Below are 12,033 nucleotides of genomic sequence, written 5' to 3' on the forward strand. Positions count from 1 at the left end.
CCGGGCCTAGCTGTAATACTTTTTAGGATAAGGAAATGCCTTTACTGTTTTGGTTAAAGAAATATAAAACAGCTGGGTGTGGTGGTGCATGCCTGTAATCCCAGCACTCTGGGAGAATGAAGCAGGATGATCACAAATTCCAGCCTAATTTGAGCAGTTTAGCAATTTAGCAATTAGATTGTCTCAAAATAAGGAAAAGGCTGGGGATGTAGTTCAGTGGAAGGCCTGGGGTTCAATTTCAGTACTGCCGAAGCAGAAAAAAGAAAAGAAACATAAAATAGTGTACTAGTAGAAGGCACTTGAGTACTTCAGAAATAATTGAGATTAAAATTTATTAGCAGTTTGTATAGTTTAGGAAGAGTATTTTCTTCCTTTTGAAGAAAACATTGAGAAATTGGGAGCCAAAAAAAGCAGAGAATTTGCTAAAAAATAATGAAGAGAAAATTTTAGGGTTCTCATGTTGACTAATGAAAGTAATCTTGGGCCGGGAATTTAGCTCAGTGGTTCCGCTGCCTGCCTTGAAAGTGGAAGGTCCTGAGTTCGATCCCCGGTACCCCCCACCCCAGTAATCTTTAGGTAGGAATTTAAAAGTTTTATTAAGAGAATATATTACTTGTTACACATCCAGGACACATAAGTATGTTTTTAGTTCAGAGGAAACTGATTACTTAGTAATAATTGCTTTTTTCCTGGTATTCTGCAAATATGTATGATTATCCTATTGAGTTGAAAATGATTAACCTTCCATTGACTTTATTTTAGGTAAGTTTTGTTAAATTAAGATAATTACGTAATGTTTTAAGTTTTTGATGTGCAGAGAGATAAAAACTATTTTTAAAATATTCATAATGACTTTTCAAACAACCATTCATTGAAATACGCTTTTTAGTTTTCTCTTTTAGTAATAGTGAATAAGAGGATACTTCTTTAAATAATTATGATTATATCAAATCTTTGACTACTGATTCAAATAAAAATTAACTTTATTTTTTTTGGCACTGGGGAGCAAACTCGGGTCCTTATGCTTGTGGGGCAGGTGGTGAAACCACTGAGCTAAATCCCCGGCCCTATTTTGGAAAAGGCTATCATATTTTACTTCATGATTTTAAAGATTTCAGTGAATAATTTCTTTGTCAACATTGATTTTTTCTTACTATCAAATTAATATGTTCTAGGGGTTTCAGATTTCTTTTGGGCTGAGAGTAAATTTAATATGAAATTGATTTATTTAAAGTATTAAATAGTGGTGGTGTATACCTGTAATCCCAGCACTTGGGAGGCTGAAGCAGAAGGATCACTGAGAGTTCGAGGCCAGCCTGGGCTACATAGTGAGTTCAAGGCCAGCCTAAACTACATAGTGAGACTTTGTCTCAAAAAAAAGAAAAAAACAGATTTTTATTGAGTTGGACATGGTAATACAACCTGTAATCCCAGGTAATCCAGAGGCTAAGGCAGGAAGTTTTCAAGTTCAAGGCCATCCTGGGCAACTTTTCAAGACTCCATCTCAGAATTAAACAAGCCCTACATGTGTAGCTCAGCACTACTTGAGTTCAGTCCCTAGCATTCTACACACATATACATTTACTGAAAGAGTATAAATAAATAGCGTCTCTCTCCTTACCCAGTTTTGGTGAGAACTACTTAAATAAAAAGAACTCTTAGGAAAATTCTGCCAAATGCCACTGAGCTAAATCCCCAGCCCTACTTTTTAAATATTTAAATTGTCTTTGTTGATGTATCCAATAAGTACATTGACACTTGTGTACAAACATATGCAGTACATGAAAAAGAAAGTAGGCACATTCTGTAGAAAGGATGGTAACATAATAAGAAATGATAACCTAGCAGTGTCAGGTTTCCTCTAAGTTTAAGAAAAAAGTGAGCTGTGGCCCAGGCATGGTGATACGTGTTTCTAATCCCAGCTGCTTGGAAAGCTGAAGCAGGAGGATGCCAGTTTCAAGGCTAGTTTAGGCAATTAGCAACACCCTATCTCAAAATAAAAAGGTCTGGGGATGTAGCTCTGTGGTAGAGCACCCTTGAGTTTGAGCCTAGTACTGGAGGTGGGAGAAACTATGGTACGTCTTTGGATTTTATGACATGTCATTGCCAAAGTAACAGGTTTTTTGTTTTTGTTGTTTTGCAATGGGGTCTTGCTACATTGTCCAACCTGGTCTTGAACTCCTGGGCCCAGCAGTCCTCCTCCTAGTAACTGGAACTACAGGTGTGACCATGCTGGGCTAACGTATTTTAAAGTTTTATTGACATGAACTTTTTTACATGGGATAGAATTCTTTTTTACAAAATGTTTATATTTAGTGGAAGTAGTTAAAATAGTTTCTAAATTATGTTTCTATTAAAGCTAGGTTAAAGAAACAAAAATACATCATTTTGTCCATAATAAATGCTGATTTTGCCCAGATAGTATTTCTGCTAAGAATATATTGTATATGATTTTAAATTGGGGGACCAATAGTAGCATTTGAAAATGGACTGGGAGGTAGTGGTAGACTAGTTACCTAGGATGGGCAAGGCCCTCAGTTTGATCCCACAGTACTAAAAACAAAAGAAAAGCATTAAGTTGTTTATTGGAAAAACCTGTAAGGAGGAAGAACCTCCAGAATTTTGTCAGCCTAACTCAGCAGCTCTTTTATTCTTGGTACAGTATAGTCCCTATATTTTACAAAACAAACACACACACACCCAAACCCAGGGCCGTTTATGTGCTGGACAAATGCTCCACCACTGAGCTCTATTTACAGGCCTGCCAAATATTTTTGTTACAAATTTAGGTAGTATTTCCTGAATAATAATTGTATAATATTAAGATAAAAGTATACATCAAAAAATAATAATTACTCCCAAAGACCACCTATCTTTATCACACAATTTGTTGTGAAGGGAAGGAAAAGAATTTTTCTCAAGGAGCTGGTACTTTATATAATGCTCTTGTGCTTATACTTTTTGTCCTATTTAATTTTTGATTTTATTAGGTGACAGAAAAGTCTCTTCCTTCTCTTGAGTCACTTAATGACCTAGGGAAGTTGTGGTTCTCTGAAGTCATTGAATAACTTTAAGGAAGTGTAAGTTATTGGTTTCAGATTAGTCAGTCTAGAAATACAAATTAAGTGGAAATAGATGCTATCACTTTTGAAAATACCGTTTGGGGTCAGCTGAAGCAATGACTTTTAGATTTTTTAAATATAAGTATTAATATAAATTTAGGAGTCATACCATTTATAAGGTAGATTATAAGTTAATGAACCCATAGAATTTTAGAGGTAGTGAAGACTAAAGGGGTTATCTCTAGTCCAGTAACAACTGCATATTTTAAATGATGAATTATTCTAAAGACTTTTTAACATAGAGTAAATGTTTATATTAATTGAGTTGTCACAGGTTGAGTTGTATATAACAGAGGAATGAAGACAGCTCAGATTAATGTTCATTTCTCATTTTAACAACTTTTAAAATTTTATAAACCTAAGGCCTTGCTCATGTTGGGCAAGTACTTTATCACTGAACTCTATCCCTAGCCGTTTAAAAAAATTTTTTTTGAGACAGTTTCACTTAGTTGGTCAGGAAATTAATACAGAATATTGCATGCATGTATTATTTATATGGACAGCTATAATTGTATATACCTAAATTGTATGGCAAACCTTGACTTTGTTACCTTTAAAGTTTGACTTGTGATCTTTTTACAAATTTCTGTATATTTACTTTTTTTCTCCATTTGTTAATGGGGATTGAATCCAAGGCCTTGTGCATGCTAGTCAAGTGCTCTACCAGTGAGCCGTGCCCCCAGTCCTGTTTTATTTGAGACAAGGTCTTAGTAAATTGCTTAAGCTGGCCTCAAATTTGGGATCTTTCTGTCTCAGCCTCCTGAGTAGCTAGGATTACAGGTATGTGCCACCACACCAGCTACTACCTAACTTTGTCACCTTCCTCATCCCCCCTCCCCCTTTTTCTTTTAGGCAGGATCTTACCATGTAGCCGCCACTGGTCCATGATCCTCCTGCCTTAGCCTCTTGTGTGCTACGGGGTGTGCCACCACATGTGGCTCCTGTTTTCTCTTAATGTGTGATGTATCAGTATACTACTTATCTATGTCATTCAACAATATACTTGTTTGAAAGAGGGCGCATTAGTTAGTCCTTGGTAACTTGTTAGGAATATTTCATATGGGGCTGGGGATTTAGCTTAGTGGCACCGTGTCTGCCTGGGAAGTGCAAGGTTCTGAATTTGATCCTCAGTACCAAAAAAAAAAAACAACCAATACTTCATATATAATAAACTATTTTCTCTTCATGCTGTTTAGGTAGAAATTTGTGCACTAAAGACTTTAGTAACAAATTATTAACCAAGCTTATCTGTGTATCATTCTTGTAATCTTATTAGCACAAGACAGTTTCAGATCATAATTATTTGCCTCAAAGATTGCTTGGGATAAGGGATTTTGTGAAAAGAAGGAAGGAAGGTTTTTGTGAGGGAAGGTACATTATTAATCACTTTCATTTCTAGGTCCCTTTTCATGAGCAAGAATTGATTATTTTAGTAAGGATTGTTTGTTTATGTGACATAGTTTTCCTTCCATTTTCTGGTCTTTTTAAAAAGAAAAAAATGAAAAAATTATGATGCAGTTCAATGCAGATTGAGTTAGTGTGCTAGTTTAGTAGAATTATAGCTCAGGTCTCTGCCTTCAAGACTCTTACAGTCTAATTATTTCCTTTTTTTTTTTTTTTTTTTTTTTTTTTTTGATACTGGGGATTGAATTTGGGACCTTGTGCTTGCACGGCGGGCGGCGGAACCACTGATGTAATCCCCGGCCCAAGACTCCTACAGACTAGTGCAGTTAAATATATAGAAGCATATAATTTCAGTATGATTTGTTAGGAGCAAAGGTAAGATAATTGCAAGGCTTACACAAATTTGGGGATATGGAGGTGGTTATTTATTGGGGTACATGATATTTGGGCTGAATTGTTAAAAATGAGAGTAAGAATTAGAACAGGGTATAGTGCTCTACAGTTGTAATCCCTGCTACTGTGGAGGTGTAGGCAGGTGGATTGCAAGTTCCAGAACAGCCTGGGCAATTTAATGAAACTTTGTCTCAAAATAAATAAATAAAATGGGCTGGGATAAAAGCTCAGTGGTAAAGCACCCCTGGATTCAATACGCAGTACTGGAGGAAAAAAATGGAAAAGTTGAAAATATGTTTGAGAACAGCAAGCTGGGTGGTATCATATGCCTATAATCCCAGCTACTTGGGATACTGAAGCAGGAGGATTGCAAGTTCAAGGCCAGATGGGTAATTTAGTGAGACCCTGTTCCCAAAAACAAAATTGCAAGGGTTGGGGATGTAGTTTGGTGGCAGAGTGCTTGCCAGCATGTGTGAGACTGTGGGTTAAATCCCTGGTGCTACAAAAGAAAAAAAGTGCGGAAGTATGTATAGGCACAGAGTGGGCAGTAAACTATTATTTCTGCAGTATGAGGAACGAGATAGCAAATATCATTTAAAAGAAAGACCCAGAGGGTAGATATTGTAGGGATATATATATATATAATATATATATATATAAATAAAACACCAGAGGTTAGTTCTTATTTGGAAGGTAGTTGATGGCAAATCTAGAGAGAAGAATAGGGATTTTTGTGCAGTACAATGGACTTTAAGGAGATGAAACTGAAAAATATTTTAGAGATTAGATCATTACAATTTGATGATTGACTGACTAAGGAGGTAAGGGAAAGGAGTGATAATTAGAATTTTAGAATTGTCTCTAAATTTTGGGCTTGCTTTTATTAGGTAGATAGTCATAGCATACTTGTGATGAAGAATGTGGTAGGAAAAATACAGAAGGAAGAACAGAATTTCCTATTTGGGTGGGATGGGAAAAGTAAATTCAGTTTTGAGGTGCTAAATCAGTATTGAAGAGGGAGTTGGATGTGAGTCTGAAATATCAGGTGGTGGTCAGAGAAACTGGCAGAATTTGTGTTGCAGCTTATAATAAATACTTGGAAGAAGTTCTTTCTCCATATTCAACCCCCCCTACCCCCACCCCGTTTATTGCTTTTACCTGGGCTGCAGGAAAGTAGAAAATAAACTTCAACTTACAGTTTGAGATTGCTGTGCAATCTTTTTTGGGGGGAGGGGGGACAGAGTCTCTCTGTGCCATGTGGGCTGGCCTCGAACTCCAGTGATCTTCCTGCTTCAGCCTCCCCAGTGCTGGAGTTAGGGCTGCAATCAGCTTTTTAAAAATTTATTTATTTTTGAGACAGGGTATCCCTTTGTAGTTCAGGTTGGCCTTGAACTCACAGTATATCCTAGTCTGGCCTCGGACTAACAGCAGTCCTCCGGCTTCAGACTTGCAAGTGCTGGGATACAGGCATGCGTCACCATGCCCAGCATGCAGTCAGCTTCTAATAATTGTAAAATGAGATCTGGTTCAAATGTATAAAAAGTGAAACTTTATTTATTTATTTTTGGTACTGGGCATTGAACTCAGGTCCTTGCTCTTGCCAGGCAGGCACAGTGCCACTGAACCCTTGTTTTGTTTTGTTTTTTGAGACAAGGTCTAGCAGTGTAGTTCAGACTGGCCTTGAATTCATGACATTCTTCCTCTCTCAGCCTCCTGAGTGCTGGGATTACAGGTAATGGGCCACCATACCTGGCTCTTGAGTTCTTATGCTTGAAATATTGCTACCATTGCTGTGTTTGTTTTGTGATATAATTATTTTAACTTGATCATTTTTATTCATTAGTAGATTTCCTAAATATGTGCATTTCTCAGTCTTGTTTTCTACTGATAATAGAATTTACCTAGAACTGAGCCAAGATGAGCCTATCTATGCATGTTAAAATTTCTCTTTATACTACAAATGTAGGTAATAAAATGATGTTATTACAGATATTATATAGGTAATCTCAAACCTGTACTGGCCCAGTTAATATGTATCAGGGCCGGGGATCTAGCTCAGTGGTTTCGCCGCCTGCTGTGCAAGCGCTATTACCTGAGTTCGATCGCCGGTACCAAAAAAAAAAAAATATGTATCATCTTTGATATTAGTATCATGAAAATAAATACTAGCCTCCTAAAATGAGGTTAGAAAGTGTTACCTTCTCTTCTGTGTTTTGGAAGAGTTTGTGTAGATTTGCTGTGTTTATTTTTTAGATATTAGTAGGTTTCCCTAAGTTTCCCTAAGATATTAGTAGGTTTCCCTAAGTTTCCCATCTGCACCTCAAGTTTTGTCTGTTGGAAGTTTTTACTGTAGATTCAATTTTAAAAATAAATATAAGACTAATCAAGTTATCAATTACTGTGTGAGTTTTGGTGATTCATATTTTTTGAAGAATTTGACCATTTCATCTAAACTGGTGAGTGTATAGGCATAAATTTGTAATGTTGCATAATTTTTCCTTTCAAAATCTATAGGATCTGTAGAACATTCAGTTTTTCACTCCCAGTATTGACAATTTGTGTCTTTTTTTCCCACTCTTGCCAGAGGTTTCTTAATTTACTGATTAAAAAAAACCAAACCCTCAAGTTTTGTTTTTTTCCACACCCCTTGTCCCCAAGTTCTGGGGAACCAAGTCTGATGCATGGTAGATAGGCACCCTACTACTGAGCTATCTGCACAACAAGCCCCCCCAGTCTTTTCTGTTTTTAACTTCATTGATTCTGGTTCTGTTGAATGCTTTATCTCTTGATAGAGGGTTGTATTTTCTTCTCTTTTGGGTATCTCACAATATTTTACTGAATTCTAGATATTGTGAATAGGACTGTAAAGACTGCATAAATAATATTTATGTCTGGAATATATGGACTTTAAATATAGAGAGTTGAGTCAGCCTAGTCAGGACAGTTTCAGTTTTGATGCTGCAAAGGGTGCCTTCAGTACCTCATTGGCCTCAAATTTTTCATGTTTCTTTGTGGTTAGGCTTGTGGTTGGTGTATGTGAAGATGTTTCTCAGTTTTCCTGAACACCTCTCAGCTTTGGCTTGTCTTGTGCCTGTACCTTTCTAGATAATTTCTAAATGCTTCTGATTCTCTTCCAGAGAGATAGTCTGCTGTTGTGTTACTTGGTGCTTGTTGGCTTGTTGGAGTCAAGGACGTCTCAGTTGCTCTGGTCTAGGCTGTTTGGATAGGTCCTTTGTGTGTGGTCATCTGCAGTAGGACTTCCAGTGATCTTGTCCTTTTAGATGAGACACCACCTGTATCTTTGCAAATCTTGTTTGAGAAAATAATTTTCCTGATTCTTTTTTTTTTGGTACTGGACATCGAACTCGGGACCTTGTGCTTGCGAGGCAGGCGCTGAAACTACTGAGCTAAATCCCCGGTCCCGAAAATAATTTTCCTGGCATTGGTATAAGATCTGGTGCTTTAGACTATTTTCTGCCCTTCCCTTAGTGGTAGAAGGTTATTTTCTTTTATCTTTCATCCTTAACAATGTTTTCAGTTGTGCCCTGGGGGGATTACTAGGCTTGTGGTGCCTTAAAGTTTTTTTTTTTTTAATAGCACAACATTTATTGGTACATTTTAGACATATACAATGATAACACTCATTAGGGAATTTGCACCTGTACATGGTACATCCCGCTCCTTTTTTCCCATGATTTTTCTGTTGTTGTTTTGGTTTGTTGTTTGTTTTTCTTTTTGGGGAGAAGGGTCTGGTTGGGACTTTGTGTTTTTTCTCTAGTGGAGACAGCTCCCTACCTCCAGCACTGAACCACACAGGAGGACTCTCTGCAGTCCCATGTTCCCATACTTCTGAGCACTTGGGGATCTGGCTAAGATCTTGCAAATGGATTTGAATTCCCATTGTATGTATGGCTCTGAGGGGTTACAAGCTTCACTTTTAAGATTTTTTTTTTTAACCTGTTTTTAAGGCACCACTGTTTCTTGACTTGCTGTATGACAGATGAACCAGTGCTTGTGTTCTGGCTCTCCCAAGAATGTCTTTGTCTTTTCTTGAGCTTGAAATTACTTGGTTGCCCCAAGCCCTCAGCTCTCAGATGGGCTAATTTTTTATACATTTTCTTCCCTGCTACTAGGCTGGTAGCACATTCTTTGTGGCTTTCTCTAGCCTAGGCAGAACCCAATTAATTTATAATAATAGACCTGTAGGCAAAACTCCAGTTCGTCATAGTAGCTCCCTTTTTTCCTTCCGTAGATTATAATTGTGTGATGTTTTTTTTTCCCCCCTGCATCAGGTTGCCACCTTTTATTTTGGGAGAGGTTGCCTTCTTTTTGGTTAAACTTAGACCAAAGAGAGCATTCACATTGGCTAGACTGATGATGGAAAAAGAATATTCCCAACTTGCTCCCTGTTGTCTTTTCCTCTTTCTTAGACACTGATTCCCACAAACTTGTGTACAGCTTCTGTCAGCTTCTCCTCTGCAGTGTTTGTCATCTCTTCCCAGTTTTTCCTCTCAACCCTGTTTATTCTTACATTGTTTCCCATTGTGGAATGCTCAGAAACACTGGACCAAATTGATATGAAATACTTCAATAATTTGTATACCTGAAATTTGCTTTGTTTGGTCTGCTGGTTATTTGGGGTTTTTTTTTTAAGTAATTATTTAAAAGGTGGGGCAGGAGGACAAATTTTGCTTCATCCCTTTTCCTGTCCCTTTTTTCTGTTCCCATCATAGTAGTTTTTTAAAAAATAATAATAGAAGATAACTTTGTTTTCCCACTCTAGTCTCTGCCTTTCACTCTATTGGAAAGCTTTTCTTACGCTTCCATTTGTGGCTTGGAATTTTTTTTTTTTAATAGGTGGTTATATATAATATAAATTTACAATTTTAATCTTTTTTTCTTTTTTTTTGGTACTGGAAATTGAACTCAGGGCTCCTTGCTTGTCAGGCAGGTGCTGTGCCACTAAGTTACATCTCCGGCCCCATTTTAATCACTTTAAAGTATATAGTTCAATAATATTAAGTTCGTTGAGTACCTATCATTACCGTTACCTCTAGAATTCATTCTGTCCTCTCAAACTGAAATTCATATTCATTAAACAATCCTCAAAGTTCATTTGTATTGTAGCATGTGCCAGAATTTTCTTTTTTTGTTGTTGTTTTTTTTTTGGTTTTTTGTTTTTGTTATCGGGGATCGAACTCAGGACCTTGTGCTTACAAGGCAGGCGGCAGCACCACTGAGCTAAATCCCCGGCATGAATTTTCTTTCTTTTAAAGGCTGAATACTATTTTAATTGTATACATGTACCAAATTTTGTTTATCCATTCATACATTGATAGACTTGCTTCTACTTTTTTTTTTTCCTTTGTTATTGGGGATCGAACTCAGGACCTTGCACTTGCAAGGCAGGTGCAGTGCTGCTGAGCTGAATCCCTGGCCCTGCTTCTACTTTTGACTGTTGGTGAATAATGCTGCTGTGAATAATATGGGTATAGGTTTGTTTGTTTGTTTGTTTGTTTGAGACAGGGTGCCACTATATAGTTCAGGTCACCTTGAACTTACTGTGGTGGGATTACAGGCATGCACCACAATGCCTGGCTATTTCAATTTTTTTTGAGACAGGGTCTGAGTTGCCCAGGATGGGCTTGAATTTGTGGACCTCCTGACTTAGCCTCTTGAGCAGCTGAGATGACAAGCATGTCCCACTAAGCCTGATTTGGTAAATCTGTATGTAAGTTTTTGAGGAGCTGTCAACCATTTTTCCATAACAGCTCCACCATTCTAAATTCTCACCATCAGTGCAGAATGATAGTGTCTCACTATGAATTCCAGGCTGGTTTTGAACTCACTGTGTAGCCCAGGCTGGCCTCCAACTTGCAATCCTCCTGTCTCAGCCTCTTGATTGCTAGGATTATAGGTGTGAGCTACCACATCTCATTGAGGTTTTGTTTCTTTTCTTTCCTTTTATTTTTACTTATTTTTTTGAGTTTTTGTTGCTGTTGTAGAAGTTCTTTATATATTCTGGCTATCTGATCTCTATAGATGGATGGTTTTCTTCCATTCCTTTTTTTTTTTTTTTTGTCAATACCAGGGATTGAACTCAGGATCTTGCGCTTGTAAGGCAGGCATGGTGCCACTGAGCTAATAAATCCCCAGCTGCCTTTTCATTCTTAATAGGGTCATTTGCTACACAAATGTTTTAAATTTTTATTTGGTCCCATTCATACTACTTTTCCATCAAGTGAGATGAAATATCCAAAATAAACAATTTAAAGGAAAAAGTATTTATTTTGGCTACCATCTCTGAAGTTTTACTCCAGGGTCTCCTGGCTCTACAGCTTTTAGGTTTGAGGCAGTGCAGAGACTTTGTGGTAGAAGGGAGTGGTAGAGGAAAGCTGCTCACCTCTTAGCAGCTAAGAAGCAGAGAGGGGAAGGGCCTAAGCCAGAGGAAGGAGCCAGGGATAAAATATACCCTTTTAAAAATGTTTTATCTTTTGTTTTTATTAGTACATAATGATTACATTCATCATGGGGAGTTTCTACATGTACATAATTCATCTTGATTTTTTTACTTCCCCAGAGATATACCCTTCAAAGTCATGCCCTCAGTCACTTCCTTCCTTCCTCTAACTAGGCCCAACCTCCCCACAGCCCAGCAGCTACGAATTTATCAATGGATTAATCCGATGATGAAGTTAGAGTCCCTATGATCTATTCACATTTTCAAAAGCTTCCCCCCTCAACAGGTGATCCTTTGGGGGCCATTTTAGATCAGACCATGTTTATCTTTTTTTGTTGCCTGTGCTTTTGGTGTTATAGTTATCTAAGTTTGATAGCTTTAACTCTTTTCTCTTCAATACCAGGAATTGAAAGCAGGGCGCCCTATGCATCTAAGCGTGTACTCTACTACTGAGCCCTATCACCAGACTAGTTAAAATTTTATGTGTTGGGGGGGGGGGCGGTCCTGGGGATTGAACCCAGACCTCTGCACTGAGCTGCTTCTCCAGCTCTTTTTATTTCTGAGGCAGGGTCTCCCAGTGTTTTCCAGAATGGGCTTGAATTTGTGATCCTCCTGTCTTAACCTCCCAGAGTGATGGCATTACAGGTATGTATA

General features: G+C 37.7%; 1 protein-coding gene across 5 annotated transcripts in view; it reads left to right on the plus strand.

Annotated features, from left to right (window-relative positions):
- Positions 1-12,033, plus strand: part of Ctdspl2 (CTD small phosphatase like 2) — a 76,280-nt gene that overhangs the window by 4,419 nt on the left and 59,828 nt on the right. Inside the window, exon 1 of one of the 5 annotated variants that reach the window (XM_087207302.1) lies at positions 12,000-12,024. The exons of the other annotated variants lie outside the window; for them this stretch is intronic. The gene's annotated coding sequence lies outside the window, so the exon portion shown is untranslated. Of the gene's footprint in view, positions 1-11,999; positions 12,025-12,033 lie in introns of those variants that run through there. 5 annotated transcript variants of the gene reach the window in all.

This window comes from Heterocephalus glaber, unplaced genomic scaffold, assembly GCF_053883595.1.
Source record: "Heterocephalus glaber isolate CG9 unplaced genomic scaffold, H.glaber_assembly_v1.0 deba00000809, whole genome shotgun sequence".
Classification (NCBI taxonomy): domain Eukaryota; kingdom Metazoa; phylum Chordata; class Mammalia; order Rodentia; family Bathyergidae; genus Heterocephalus; species Heterocephalus glaber.